Source organism: Ricinus communis, chromosome 3 (assembly GCF_019578655.1).
Source record: "Ricinus communis isolate WT05 ecotype wild-type chromosome 3, ASM1957865v1, whole genome shotgun sequence".
NCBI classification, from domain to species: domain Eukaryota; kingdom Viridiplantae; phylum Streptophyta; class Magnoliopsida; order Malpighiales; family Euphorbiaceae; genus Ricinus; species Ricinus communis.
The window spans coordinates 19,212,926-19,229,738 of record NC_063258.1 but is presented as its reverse complement, the minus strand read 5'-3'; positions in this window follow the sequence as shown (position 1 = coordinate 19,229,738).

Here is a 16,813-nt window from a genome sequence, read left to right as displayed (position 1 = left end):
TATAGTCCCTAAAAAATAAGTTTTCAGCAGAGTTTTCTTTCGTTGTTAATAATGATTTTGTTATTATTCAAGACAGATAAAATAAAAGTGAGTCAAGAAACTCAACTCATAGACGAGTTAAAATAACTCGAAAATTAAATTTTCTTGATAATCAAAAGCTAAGCTTGATGTCAAGAAACTTAAGTTTAAGAATTCAAGTTCATTGGTTGTTGAGTCTGAGTCTTCGCCATCGCTATCGATGGAGCCAAAATCGGTAAGTTCTGTGTTTGATACTTTTCCTGAAGAAGATGTTGCTATGTTTCTTATGATGCTGTCAAGAGATGTTTGGGTGAGAAATAACGATGCAAAACAAGGTAGTTATAATAAAGATGGAGAAAGATCAATTAATCATTTGTTGTTGATTCAAAAAGAGAGAAGATCATTAAAGTTAGCAAGATTTGCAGAAAGTTTAGATGTAAGTAATGTATGAAATTATTTTGATCTTCTTAACCACTGATTGTTCATTAAAGATTTTGTTGTTTAAATGGAACATGGCTAAGAAAAAATGACAATAATGAACGAATTTCTGAGTATTTTCGACTCTAGACAAGCATCAATGGACATAAAAGAGCAAATCTTATAGATTCTTCCACGGTTGCTCTTGCTACTACTATTGTTGTTACTCTTTTAAAATTTTATTTTCTAACAGGGCTTATAATCAGGTGTACTATTGATAGAGTTCTATTATTTGTGCCCTTGTGCTAGTACTTGTGCTTGGATTTATTTGTATTCGTTGCAAAAATAGGAGAAGAAAAAATAATCCCCTGATCTAAGAGCATTTCAAAAATACATATAAGGTGTTTGATAGTATGTTTAAGAGTGTGCTTTTCTTGCTACTGTTCTTAGTTTGGATATAGCTTCTAATTCTCATTAATGAAAGCCTTTATTTTCTAACAAAAAAATTTACCAAAGTTGAATAAAAATCCTAAAGTTGTTAGAATGGCAATTAGTGTTTTGAGTTCAAAATCCAAAAGATAATGAAGCATCCATTTCTTGCGAAGTTCTAATTTTTTCCTTCCCTTTAAAAGAAAAAAAAAATTCTTTCTTCATTTCTTTTTTTTTCTTGATGGGATATATCAATGCTAAGGTCAAGTTGGATTGATCAAGCAAAATCTATATATGTAAATCCCGTAATATAAATTATTTTTAACATATATAGACATTATGCTGATGTGATTTTTTTATTTTTAATTCATTATTTTTTATTTGAATTATTATATTTATATATTAACTAATATGTGACTACTATACTTACACAATGGTTCTAATTTAAAAAATAGTATGTTAACTAATGCATTACTTTTATAATTAAACGATTTTTAATCCTAAGATATATTAATTATGCTTTAATATTAGTTCATACAAATATAGTTGATATATTAATTAATAAATTAATAAATTTTGTTCATTTTGTATGATATATTATCAATTATATTTTCTTATGTTATTATGTGTATTTAATTAATAGTATTAGTTAACTTTTATGCATATAAATATTTTCTAAATAAAAAATTTTATTTAAATTTAATAAATTAATAATATTTATAATCAAAATAATAGCAACAATCATACACAAAATTAATATTTATTAATATTAGAGGTGGCAAATCAAATCAAAGATGTCTTAAATTTTATTTATTTATATTTTTTAAATAAATAGATGATGAATTATGGATTGCACGAGGAGGATTACTCTTTCTTTTCTAGATTTTTATTAATATATAATTTATTCTTATAAATTATGAGAATTGTAAAAAAAACAAGGGTTGTGCGTTAGATCGAGCTAAATTACTACTTGGTGCATTAGGTATTGGAAGTGTGATAATAAATAGGAAAAAAATGATAAGATTGCAAAAGATTAAAAAGATAAAGTTAGGATTGGAATTTGAATTTTTGAACACCAAAAGTTTGGTAAGAGCAAAGCTAGTGGTTTTAATTGAAAAATATCTTTTATTTCTATCAATTTTTTATATATTTATGTTTAATTTGATATTTAGACAGTGTAATGTTTTATTTTTTACACATTATATTAATTTCAATTTCATATTCATAACGAATACATCTTTCATATACTACAAGTAGGAAAAAAGTATATTCTGGGACATGATAGGTATATTTTTATGAAGGAAGGGAGAAAAGTTACATTGATATCTCTTTCTCCAAAGGAAGACCAAAGCTTCAACATAGTACTGGTATATCATTTGCAAGATTAAGAAGGGTGGGAAGAAGCCTGATTTTTCAGAGCCAAAATTATGGGAGAAATGGCAACATCATTGGAACAAGCCAAAAGTGAAATGATCTCACAGTTGTATGCAAAGAATAGGATGTCGCAGTCTAGTGATAGATCCAAGCCATCCACTCACATTGGAGGTACTACTACCTATTACGAGTATGGGAGAGACGACCTATAAGAATTTTATTAAAGTTAGTTTAAGTAACTTTATAAATTCTTATATATTTTACGACATCAATGTAGTATTTAAATAATATGTACTATTCTTTTAGACTACACAATTAGGTCGACTGCCTACTGCTGCAAAGTTATTTGTTCACCTATATACTAAGAATAAAGATGGTCATACTTTCATTGATCAGAAGTCCATATCTGTTCATGTAGGGTAATTCTATTTTTTAAAATAATTTGCATCTTATCAGTTATCTCTATTATATATTAGCATTCCACTTTTTCTTTAAATGTTTGCTAGGATGCTCTTTAGGCCAGGCAAGAGCAGATGACACATGTAGATGAGACTTTGGATGAGAGTGAGATTTATATCAAAGTATTTGAGTTCTTTCTGCCATCTAATGCATCTTCAAGGACTCACCACACTAGCTATGAACAACATGTTGCTGAAATTACTTTATTATATGCGTCCCAAACATCAAAACATCACATTCTCGCTTATATTATGCTTGGATTTATTGAAAGCAACATGATTTCTTCCTTACGTGCGTGGATTTATGTCTTATTATACATGATCATCAAGCTAAGCCCCAATGCCACCAATCAAGCTTGTTAATTACGTTCTTATGACTCTTTATGCCAATCCTTATGTCATTAGGAGTCCTCATGTATAGAGAAACAAGGAATGATGGAGATTCCTACGGTGCAAATCCTAAATCAGAATATTTGGGCGTGCCTTGATCCTCGGCGTTCTCTCTTTCCTCCAAAAGATTCGTCCACGATCATTCTAAGACTGATATCAATACTTGATCAACTAATTTTCTTCCTTCGCATTTTTCTAAGCATTGGATCAGTGCCTATAATTATCGCTTCAACATGCTTTAACTCAAAACTGCTTTTATGCTCACCAAATAAAACCAAACCATCATACAAGACATAAATTAGAAAGAGACGAATAAAAGAAAAGAAAAAAGGAGAACATACATAGGATTTCAGATCTGATAGGGAAAGAAAACACAAGTTCTTTATTCTCTTCCATGGCTAAATGTAAGGATCAAATAGAATTGATTTAAACATAAAGGTCGACAAAGAAAACAAAGAAAGGAATAACATGAGCAATAAGTCTAGGTTCGCTAGTGCGTGTCTTCATAAGTCTGCAAAGTTCTTGAAGAACATGTAACTTAATTCTCTACAAAGAAAGATGTTGACCAGTCAACTCCTCTCTAGTTCTTGATTTGACTTTAGTTTATTCATCTTTCTTTACAGGTTCTTTCAAGAACTTTGCGGACTTATGAAGACCCATACTTGCGAAGCTAGACTTATTGCTTATGTCCTTCCTTTCTTTGTGTTCTTTGTCTACCCTTGTGTTTACATCAATTCTATTTGATCCTTACACTTAGGCATGGAAGAGAATAAAGAACTTGTGATTTCTTTCCTTATCGGATACGAAATCCAAACTATGTTCTCATTTGTTCGTTTCATTTAGTCCTCTCTTTTTATTTTATGTCTTGTATGATGGTTTGGTTTTATTTGGCAAGCATAAATAGGAGTGCTGAGTTAAAGGGCATGGAAGCAAAAATCATAAGCATCGATCCAATGCTTGGAAAAATGTGATAAAAGAAATTTAGTTGATCCAGTACTGATCATAGATGAATCTTTTAGAGAAAAGAGGAATGCTGAGAATTGAGGCATGCTCAAATATCCTGATTCAGGATTTGCACTATTGGGATCTTCATCATTCCTTATTTCTCTTGGCAAGAGGACTCTTGATGACACAAGGATTGGTATAAGGAATCATGGGAATGCAATTAACAATTTTACCGGTGGCATTAGGGCTTCGGTTGATAATCAAGCAGGCGAGATGTAAATCCACGTGCTTAAGGGAGAAATCATGTTGTTTTCAATAAATCAAAGCATAATACAAGCGGGAATGCGAGCATTTTGATGTTTGGGATGCATATAATGAAGTACTTTAGATGGGAGGGTTATTAGGTAGCCCAACGCGAATTTCTCTTGTTTTTATTAAGTTGGCTCATAAAATTTGGGACTACGATAATTGTTGACCAGTCAACTCCTCTCTAGTTCTTAATTTGATTCTAGTTTATTCATCTTTCTTTATTTATTTACTCATATTTAGCTTCTACTTCTTCTTATGGAATAAGGCTTTCGCACTATGGAAACCGCATGCAACCAAATATTTTAGGCTAATGAGCATATAATTTCATTTTTCTACCTTGCTGAGAATAAAGTTATAGGTTTTTCAAGAACCTTGCAAACTTATAAGACTCGCACTATCAAACCTAGGCTTACTACTCACATCCTTCCTTTCTTTTATGGTCTTTGTCTACCAAGAACCTATTTTCGGCCCCTACAGAGTCGATTCAGACTGTGCAGAGCCAACTGGCTATGTTCATAGCCAAATTAGCTCTGCATAGAGTCGATCGGCTCTATGGTTTAAGGCATAAATCAATTCAATTAGATTCTTATGCTTATCCATGGAAGAGAATAAAAAATTTATAATTTCTTTCCTTATCAGATCTAAAATCCTACCTATGTTCTTATTTATTCTTTTCTTTTATTCCTCTCTTTCTAATTTATGTGTTGTATAATGGTTTGGTTTTATTTAGCGAGCATAAACAAGAATGTTGAGTTAAAGCGCATGGAAGCGAAAATCATAAGCACCAATCCAATGCTTGGACAGATGCGATAAAAGAAATTTAGCTGATCGAATATTAATATCATTTTTTGAATGATCATAGACGAATCTTTTACAGGTAAGAGGAATGCTAAGAATTGAGGCACGCCCAAATATTTTGATTCAAGATTTGTGCCGTTGGGATCTCCATCATTCCTTGTTCCTCTAGGCATGAGGACTCTTTATGACATAAGGATTGTCATAAGGAATCATGGGAATGCAATTAAACAGCTTGACTGGTGGCATTGGAGATTAGCTTGATGATCAAGTAGGACAAGACGTAAATCCATGCGCGTGAGGGAGAAATCATGTGAATGCAATTAAAAAAGCTTGATTAGTGGCATTATGGATTAGCTTGTTGATTAAGCAAGACGAAATGTAAATCCATATGCGTAAGGGAGAAATCATATTATTTTCAATAAATCCAAGGATAATATAAGCAGGAATGTGAGCGTTTTGATGTTTTGGATGCATATTATGAAGTATTTTGGGTCGAAACATTATTAGATTGCTAAACGCAAATTTTCCCTTATTGTCATTAAACTAGCTCATAGAAATTGGGACTATAAGAGTTGTTGACCTGTCAACTCCTCTTTGGTTCTTAATTTGAATTTAGTTTATTCATCTTTCTTTAGTTATTTACTCATATTTATCTTGTACTTTCTTCTTCTTATGGAATGAGGGATTTCACACAATAAAAGCCACATGCAACCGAATATTTAAGGCTAGTGAGCATATTATTTCAGTTTTCTACATTGCAGGGAATTAAGTTACAGGTTCTTTCAAGAACTTTGTGAACTTATGAAGACTCATACTAATGAACCTAGACTTATTGCTCATGTCCTTCCATTCTTTTATGCTCTTTGGCTACCCTTATGTTTAAATCAATTCAATTTGATCCTTATGCTTAGCCATGGAAGAGAATAAAGAACTTACAATTTCATTCCTTATCAAATGCGAAATCCTACCTCTGTTCTCATTTGTTTGTTTCTTTTATTCATTTCTTTCTAATCTATGTCTTGTTTGAAGGTTTGGTTTTATTTGGCGAGCATAAATAGGAGCATTGAGTTAAAGCATATGGAAGTGACAATCATAGGCACCGATAAAATTCTTGGAAAAAATGCCAAGAAAGAAAATTAGTTGATCAAGTACTAATATCATTCTTCAAATAATCACGGACGAATCTTATGGAGGAAAGAGGGATCGCCGAGAGTCGAAGAATGCCCAAATATTTTTATTCAGGATTTGCACCATTAAGATCTCCATCATTCATTGTTCTTCTAGGCACAATGACTCCTGATGACACAAGGATTGACACAAGGAATCATAGGAACGCAATTACCAAGCTTGACCGGTGGCATTAGGAGTTCGCTTGATGATCAAGCACGACAAGACAAAAATCCATGCGTGTAAGGGAGAGATCATGTTATTTTCAATAAATCCAAGCATAATACAAAGTGGGAATGCGAGTATTTTGATGTTTGGGATGCATATAATGAAGTAATTTCGGTCAGAGTGTTACTTGGTAGCCCCATACAAATTTTCCTTTGTTTCTGTTAAGCTGGCTCATAAAATTTGGGATTATGAGAGGGCTTTCATTTAGTCTATTTATCTTTCCTTATTTATTTAATCATATTTAGCTTCTAGTTTCTTCTTCTTATGAAATGAGGGCTTTCGCACTTCCAAAACCGCATGCAACTGAATATTTGAGGCTAGTAAGCATGTTATTTTAGTTTTCTACCTTGTAGAGAATTAAGTTATGGGTTCTTTCAAGAATTTATGAACTTGTGAAGACCCGCACTACGTCCTTCCTTTCTTTTGTGTTCTTTGTCTATCCTTGTATCTAAATTAATTCGATTTGATCTTTATACTTAGCCATGGAAGAGAATAAAGAACTTGCTATTTATTTCTTTATCATATCTGAAGTCCTACCTATGTTCTCATTTGTTTGTCTCATTCTAATCTATGTCTTGAATGATGGTTTAGGTTTTATTTGGCGAGCATAAACAGAAGTGTTGAATTAAAGCACGTGGAAGCGACAATTATAGGCATCAATCCAATGCTTGAAAAAATACAAAGAAAGAAAATTAGTTGATCGAGTATTAATATCATTCTTCTACTGATCGTAGACAAATCTTTTGGCGGAAAGAGGAACACCGAGAATCAAGGCATGTCAAAATATTCTGATTTAGGATTTGCACTGTTGGGATCTCCATCATTCCTTGTTCCTCTAGGCACGAGGGCTCCTGATGACACAAGAATTGGCATAAGGAATCATGGGAACACAATTAACAAGCTTGACTGGTGCCATTAGGCCTTAGCTTGATGATTAAGTAGGAAGAGATGTAAATCCACGAGCATAAGGGAGAAATAATTATTATTTTTAATAAATCCAATCATAATACAAGTGAGAGCATGAGCATTTTAATGTTTGGAACACATATAATGAAGTAATTTGGGTTGGAGTGTTACTTGGTAGCCCCATGCGAATTGCCTATTGTTTTCATTAAGCTGGCTTAGAAAATTTGGAACTACGAGAGTTGTTGACCAATCAACTACTCTCTAGTTCTTGATTTGACTTTAGTTTATTCATCTTTCTTTATTTATTTAATCATATTTAACTTCTAGTTTCTTCTTCTTATAGAATGAGGAGTTTTGCATTATCAAAAGCACATGTAACCGAAGCATATTACTTCAGTTTCCTAGCTTGTATAGAATTAAGTTACAGGTTCTTTCATGAACTTTGCTGACTTGTGAAAACTCACACTAGTGAACATAGACTTATTGCTCACGTCCTTTCTTTCTTTTGTGTTCTTTGCCCACCCTTATATTTAAATCAATACGATTTGATCCTTACGCTTAGCCATGGAAGAGAGGAAGAACTTACGATCTCTTTCCTTATCGGATCTAAAATCCTACCTATGTTCTCATTTGTTCTTTTCTTTAGTTCCTCTCTTTCTAATATATGTCTTCTATGATGGTTTGGTTTTATTTGGCGAGCATAAACAACAGTGTTGAATTAAAGCACATTTGAAAAAAATATGAAGAAAGAAAATTAGTTGATCAAGTATTAATATCATTCTTTAATTGATCATAAAAAAATATTTTGGAGGAAAGAGGAACGCCGAGAATCGAGACACGCCCAAATATTTCGATTCATGATTTGCACTATTAGGATCTCCATTATTCTTTGTTCCTCTAGACACAAGGACTTGTGATGACACAAGGATTGACATAAGGAATCATGGAAATGCAATTGAAAAGCTTGACTGGTGGCATTAGGATCAGCTTGATGATCAAACATGATGAGATATGAATCCACTCTCGTAAGGGAGAATCATGATGTATTCAATAAATCCAAGCGAATAGAAGTGGGAATTCGAGCCTTTTGATGTTTAGGACACTTATAATGAAGTAGTTTAGGTCAGAGTGTTACTAGGTAGGCCTATGCAAATTTCCCCTTATTTTTGTTAAGCTAGTCCTTGATATAACTTTAGTTTATTCATCTTTCTTTATTTTTTTTCATATTTAGCATCTACTTTCTTCTTCTTATAGAATGAGGGCTTTCACAAGCTTGACTGATGGCATTGGGGCGTCTTGTGCTGCTTGATCATCAAGTCACATCCCAATGCTACCGCCCGATAGTGTCAATTGCTTTCCTATGATTCCTTAATAAAAATAAGGGGAAATTCGTGTGGGCAATACCTAATAACACTTCGGCCTAATATACTTCATTATATGCCTCCCAAACATTAGGCTCATTTGTGCTTGGATTAATTGAGGCATACCTAAATATTTTGATTCAGGATTTGCACAATTAAGATCTCCATTATTTCTTATTACTCTAAGCCCGATGACTCTTGATGATATAAGGATTAGCGTAAGGAATCATCAGAACACAATTAACAAGCTTGACCAGTGGCATTGGGGCTTAGCTTGATGATTAAGCAGGACGAGGCGCAAATCCACACACATGCATTCTACACAAGAACAGAAAGATAAAAAAGTAAAACAACTTTTAGATTTAATGACCAGTTATCATTCAAATTCAACTTAATTCTACACATCAAAATTCGTACTACTTTTATATAGGCCTTAGAAAACCCTAAATCTTAACTAATAAGGATTTATGTAACGACCCGGAACTAGATGACATGAGATATTGTCCGCTTTGGCCCCCATGGCCTCACGGTTTTATCCTTTTGGTTGGTTCAAAATCTTCCCAAGAGGTCCCCCATCTTTGAATTTCTCTAGAGTTCCTACAACTCCATGACCAAACAACCAAAAGGCGCCTCATTTGATTATTTGGTTATGGAGTTGTAGGAACTCCAAAGTTAAACGTGCTTGGTTCAGAGAAATTCCAGGATGGGGGACCTCCTATAAAAGTTCTCAAACCCAACAAAGAGACAAAACTGTGAGGCTAATGGGGGGCCAAAGCAGACAATATCTCATATGATCTGATTCTGGATCGTTATAAATGGTATCAGAGCAGGACCCCTCTAATAGATGTGTGGTTCGAGGATGAACCAGGCAGAAACTTGTGGGCATATGACAGCGTGGCCTAGAGAAGCGGTTCGACAAGGGCGGGAAGTGGACGCTGGGGCAAAGATAGGATGCAAGGACAAGGAGCGGCTTTTCTAGGGTGGCAGCACTTTAAGGTACGAGTGTACATGAATGAATCGAATTGTATATCGAAATGGGGAAGGAAATGGTTGATACATATATGTATAGAGTTAGAACTAATCACATGAGGTGCCTTTTGGTTGTTTGGCTGTGGAGTTGTAGGAACTCCAAAGTTAAACGTGCTTGGTTTAGAGAAATCCCAAGATAGAGGACCTCTTGGGAAGTTCTCGAACCAGCCAAATGGATAAAACCATGAGGCCGGTGGGGGCCAAAGCGGACAATATCTCATGCTTGGTTGTTTGGCTGTGGAGTTGTAGGAACTCTAAAGTTAAACGTGCTTGGTTCAAAGAAATTCCAAGATAGGGGACCTCCTAGGAAGTTCTCAAACTCGCCAAAGGAATAAAACCGTGAGGCCAGTGAGGTACAAAGCAGACAATATCTCATGTGATATGGTTCCGGATCGTTATAATTTATATCCTATTTAGGATAAAGATAACCTTCAAAACTAAAATAGATAACTAAATCAAAGTCCCAATTAGGTTAAAATACATGTGTGGCCACCCAAAATAAGCCATAAAATCCTAATTTACATAAGACATGTAGATGGGCCTCATAATATAAGCCAAGTTTGGCCTAAAGTGTTCATATGCTCCAATTCCGCTTCTTTGGTCTTCTTAAGCCTAATTAGATTCATTCAAGCCCAATAAATTGAATTAGTTTAATGAATCTTGAACTTAAATCCAGTTATATGTCCTTAGCCCAAATGTCTTAGATAACCTCATTAACTTGAAATTTGAATCGAACTAGGATTCCTAGTTGATTTAAGATTCCTTTCATTGCTTGACCTCCTAATATCATCAAGACTCTTTGCTAGATTAGGATTCCTAGTTGATTAAGGACTCCTTATAGGGTTCCTAGTTGATTCAGGACCCCTTATAGGATTAGGATTCCTTGAGCTAGTAGGATTTACATCATCAAGACTCCTTGTTAAAATAAGATTAATTCTACTATTTTGGTTCTAATAATAGATAAATGTTACTTTCAATTAATCCAAGCACGAATGAGCGTGTTTTGATGTTTGCAAGGCATATAATGAAGTATATTGGGCCGGAGTGTTATTAAGTGCACCCAAGTGAATTTTCCCTTTTTTTCGTTAAGGAATCATAGAAGAGCAATTGACAATCTGATATGGATCGGGCAAGGCTTAAAGATATTAGTTTGAATGGGCTTTATGACGAGGGCAATACGAAAGAATCAAGGAAGGATCCATTAAGTTTGCCACAAGATCCAATGATAAGGTTAAGGGCCAAGAAGCTTCAAGAGTCCTTAAATGGTCACATGCAAGAGTGGGCTAACAATGTCCGACAGGATTCTGCCCCAAATGAAATTCATAAAGAATGGGCTTTGTTTAATGTTCTTAAAGTCCAAGTTTATGGAAGCCAAATGGGCTTTATTTAATATTCTTAAAGTCCAAGTTTATGAAGGCTTTCCTTAGCTCTTAGTATCCTATTTGATTAGATGTTAGAGTTTTCTAAGCTTGTAAGAAAACTCATATTAGGTCAGATTAGTTAAGTAATAGTTCTATTCTTCTTAGAAACTGCGCGCAACTGAATACTTAAGGCTAATGAGTATATTATTTCAGTTTTCTATCTTGTAGGAAATCAAGTTATGTGATCTTTCAAGAAATTTATGGACTTATCAACACTCGCGCTTTGAGCATAGACTTATCCCTCACGTCCTTCCTTTTTCTTGTGTTCTTTGTCTACACTTGTGTTAAATCAATTCGATTTGATCCTTAGGCTTAGCCATATAGAAGAGAATAAATAACTTATGATTTCTTTCCTTATTGGATATGAAATCCTACCTATATTCTCATTTTGTTTGTTTCTTTTGTGTCTCTCTTTCTAATCTCTATCTAGTATGCTTGGTTTGGTTTTATATGGGGAGCATAAACACGAGTGTTGTGTAAAAGCGCGTGAAAGCGACAATCATAGGCACCGATCCAAAACTTCTGCGAATGCGAAGAAAGAAAATTAGTTATTCGTGTGTTGATATCATTCTCCGAATGATCGCAAAGAAATCTTTTAAAGGAAAGAAAGAACACCGAGAATCGAGGGATGCCCAAATATTATGACTCAGGATTTACACCATTAGGATCTCAATCCTTCCTTTTTCCTCTAGGGACGAGGACTTCTAATGATGCAAGGTTGGGTGTAAGGAATCATGGGAACGCAATTAACAAGCTTGACTGGTGGCATTGAGGCTTAACTTGATGATCAAGCAAGAGAGACGTAAATCGACACACGTAAAGGAGAAATTAGGTTGTTTTCGATTAATCCAGGCACAATACAAGCTGAAATTCGACCGCTTTGATGTTTAAAATACATATAATGAAGTAATTTAGGTCAAAGTTTTTTAGGTAGGCCCACCCGAATTTACCCTTATTTTTATTAAGTTGGCTCATAAAATTTGGGAGTATGAGAGTTATTGCCCAGTCAATTCCTCTCTGGTTCTTGATTTGACTACAGTTTATTAATCTTTATTTATTTATTCATATTTAGCTTCTAGTCTCTTCTTCTTATAGAATGAAGGCTTTCGCACTATAAAAACCACACGCAACCGAATACTTGAGGCTAATGAGCATATTATTTCAGATTTCTACCTTGCAAGAAATCAAGTTATATATTCTTTTAATAAGTTTATGGACTTATTGATGAGAATCCATGTAGCACAAGAAACTCTAATCCAACAAGAAAACCTAATGATACAAATCCTACTTGCCCAAGGAATCCTACTTCAATAAGGAGTCTTAATTCCAATAGGAATCCTAATCCAGCAAGAAATTCTAATGATATTAGGAGTTCAGGCGACAAAAGGAATCTATGTCCACTAGGAATCCTAATCCCACTAAGAATCCTAGTCCGATTCAAAGTTCAAGTGAGATTGGACTTAATCAAGACAATGGGCCTCAAGATACTCTTACCAACTCCATCCAACATATGGAGGCATGATTAAGACAAGATAAACCCAAGATAATCAAGTCAAGCTATTTGGAGTCCAATACTAAATAATGGGTCGCATATCACATGTTACTTAAGCCCAATTGTCATGTTTAGGGTTGGACATATTTTAGAAGTATTTGTTCATTTAAAGAAATCCTTTAATTCTTAGGAGTCTTTTTTAAGTTATCTTTTTAGTTTAGGAGTTCTATTCCTAATCTTATTGTTATTTGGTTCCTTATCATTATAGAATTAGGTTTCTTTAAGGCCTATATAAGCTAGTATAAATTTCTATGTAAAGGGAGTTGTTGGATATTGATTATTTTGGAGTTAATTCTCTTCTTTTTTTCTTTCTGAACTTGGTGAATTTATCAAGTGAAGGCTTGGTGTTTTACAAACTTAGTTTCTTCTAAACTTTTGTTTATGTTAAACAGCCTTTAATTATTTATAATTAAGGTTTTTAAGTATAAGTTATTTAAGGGTCTTATTGGGAGTTAGAGTTTCTTTGCTTGATTAGGTGAATGATCCTTGGTGCAGACATCAACATTGAATATAGGTTTGGCACAAGTTAGCCACGTTCATATCACTTATCAACACTCGCGCTACCGAGCATAGATTTATCCCTCATGTCCTTCCTTTCTCTTGTGTTCTTTAGCTACGCTTGTGTTTAAATCAATTCGATTTGATCCTTACCCTTAGCCATATGGAATAGAATAAAGAACTTATGATTTTTTCCTTATTAGATATGAAATCCTACCCATATTCTCATTTTGTTTATTTCTTTTGTGTCTCTCTTTCTAATCTCTATTTAATATGTTGGTTTGGTTTTATATGGGGAGCTTAAACATGAGTGTGGAGTGAAAGTGCGTGGAAGCGGCAATCATAGGCACCAATCCAATGTGTAGAGGAATATGAAGAAAGAAAATTAGTTGATCGAGTGTTGATATCATTCTCCGAATGATCATAGATGAATCTTTTAGAGGAAAGAGGGAACGATGAGAATCGAGTCACGAACAAATATTCTGATTCAGGATTTGCACCATTAGGATCTCCATCATTCCTTATTCCTCTAAGCACGACGACACATGATGTAACAGGATTGGCGTAAGGAATCATGGAAATGCAATTGATAAACTTGACTAGTGGCAAGTGCAGCTTAACTTTTAGATCAAGTAGGACAAGATGTAAATCCACTTGTGTAAAGGAGAAATCATAATGTTATCAATGGATCCAAGCATAATATAATAAGGATTGCAAGATTTTTTATCTTTGGGATACATATAATTAAGTAATTTGATTTGGAGTGTCATTAGGTAGGCCCACATGAATTTTCCTTTGTTTTTGTTATATTGGTTCATAAAATTTGGGATCTCCATCATTCCTTGTTCCTCAAGGCATGAGTACTCCTAATGACATAAGGATTACTATAAGAACTGGTTAACCACTCTCGTAGTCTTAAATTTTATGAGCTAGCTTAACAAAAATAAGAGAAAATTTGTGTGGGCCTACCTAATAACACTCCGACCTAGATTATTCATTATATGTGTCTCAAGCATCATAATGCTCACATTTCCAATTGTTTTACGCTTGGATTTATTGAAAACAACATGATTTCTCCATTATGCAGTGGATTTACATCTCATCTTGCTTGATCATCAAGCCAATCCCCAACGCTAAAAGTTAGGCTTTCTAATTGCATTCGCATGATTCCTTTTGCCAATCCTTGTGTCATCAAAAGTCCTCGTGCCTAGAGGAATAAGGAATGATGGAGATCCCATTGGTGCAAATCATGAATCGATTCTCGGCGTTCCCTCTTTCCTTCAAAAGAATTATCTGCAATCATTTGAAGAATGATATCAATACTCGATCAACTAATTTTCTTTCATTGTATTTGTCCGAGCATTGGATCAATGCCTATAATTGTCGCTTCCATGTGATTTAACTCAACACTCCTATTTATGCTCACCAAATAAAACCAAACCATCATATAAGACATCGATTAGAAAAAGACAAACAAAATAAAAGAACAAATGAGAACATAGGTAGGATTCCATATCCGATAGGGAGAGAAATCACAAGTTCTTTATTCTCTTCCATGGCTAGGCATAAGGATCAAATTGAATTAATTTAAATGCAAGGATAGATAAAGAACACAAAAGAAAGGAAGGACGTGAGTAATAAGTCTAGGTTCGCTAGTGCGGGTCTTCATAAGTCCGCAAAGTTCTTAAAAGAACCCGTAACTTAATTTTTTTCAAGGTAGAAAACTTAAATAATATGCTCACAAGCCTTAAATATTTGATTGCATGCAGTTTTCACAATGTGAAAGCCCTCATCCATAAGAAGAAGAAACTAGAAGCTAAATATGAGTAAATAAATAAAGAAAGATGAATAAACTAAAATCAAATCAAGAACTAGAGAGGAGTTGTGATATGAACCTAACCTATATCAAAGGATTAAATCCGTATAATAGTTTGATTTCATTGCCCAAGATCTGTTTATAACCAGATTAATGGAAACCTTAGACCCTTCAAGTATATTAAACTATCAAATCTAAGGTATTAGAGGTAGAAGACGCCACAATTTAGTATGGAATCTAAATTGATAAGTCAAATTTGAACGCCACAAACAATGAATTGCTTGATAAGTTCGATTTAGCTCTAAACAAGAACTAAGAATAAAGTATAAACTCACAAAATATATTAATCATCAATCAATCAATGAACTTGAAAATTCATAATAGGATAGAGATAAACATCCTAACTAAAAATGATAACTAATAATAAAGTCCTAATACACCTAAAATATTATATAGCCGCCCATTAGGAGTAAGAAACCCTAGTTAAGTCACACGCATGGGCCATCTTTTCTAGAGCTAATTAGGCACAAACTCCCTTATTGATGCCTTTTATGCTAACTAATGCCCCTAGTACCTTTATAAGACATATGAACCATGTTTTACGTCCTTTTATCGGCAAGTTTATTGTTGTGTATTTTGATGACATATTAGTTTATAGCAATTCCATGCATGAGCATTTAGAGTATCTTAGGACTTTATTTGATGTCTTGCGATGAGAAAAACTTTGTGTTAATCTTAGCAAGTGTGACTTTTGCACTCCCAAGGTAGTTTTTCTTGGATTTGTTGTTAGTGCTAATAGGATCGAGTAGATAAAGAAAAAGTAGAGGCTATTGCTTTTTGGCCAATACCTAAGAGTGTGAGTGAGGTGAGATCTTTTCATGGCCTAGCTAGCTTATATAGGCATTTTTTCAGGAATTTTTCTACCCTTACCACCCTATTAAGCAGCATGTAGGTTTTAAATAGGGAGAGGCACAAGATAAATTGATTTATGCTCCTTTACTTTCTTTGCCTAATTTTGATTCTACTTTTAAGATTGAATGTGATGCTTCTACTATTGGAATTAGAGCTGTATTGATGCAAGAGGGTAGGCCAATTGCCTATTTTAGTGAAAAGCTTAGTGGTGCAAGCTTATACTATCCCACCTATGATAAGGAGATGTTTGCATTGGTGCAGGCGTTGGAGACATGGCAGCATTATTTATTGCCGAAGGAGTTCATAATTCATATAGATCATGAGAGCTTAAACCATTTGAAGGGTCAAAATAAGTTGAATAAAAGGCATGGAACTTAGAGTTCATTTATAGAGACTTTTCCATGTGATCAAATATAAGCAGGGTAAAGATAATGTGGTGGCTGATGCATTCTCTAGGAGGTATGCCTTGATTAACACACTTCATTCTAAATTGATTGGATTTGAATTGCTTAAAGAACATTATCTTTATGATCCTGATTTTGGAAGTGTATATGATGCATGCGAGCATGGAGCTTTTGATAAATACTATAGGAATGATGGCTACTTGTTTAAGGATAATCGATTATGTGTGCCTAATTATTCTATGCGTAAATTATTTTTAAAAGAATCACATGAGGGAGGATTGATGGGGCATTTTGGTGTTTCTAAGACTTTAGACGTGTTGCATGAGCACTTTTATTGGTTGAAAATGCATGTTGATGTTGAGAAATATTATGCCAACTGTG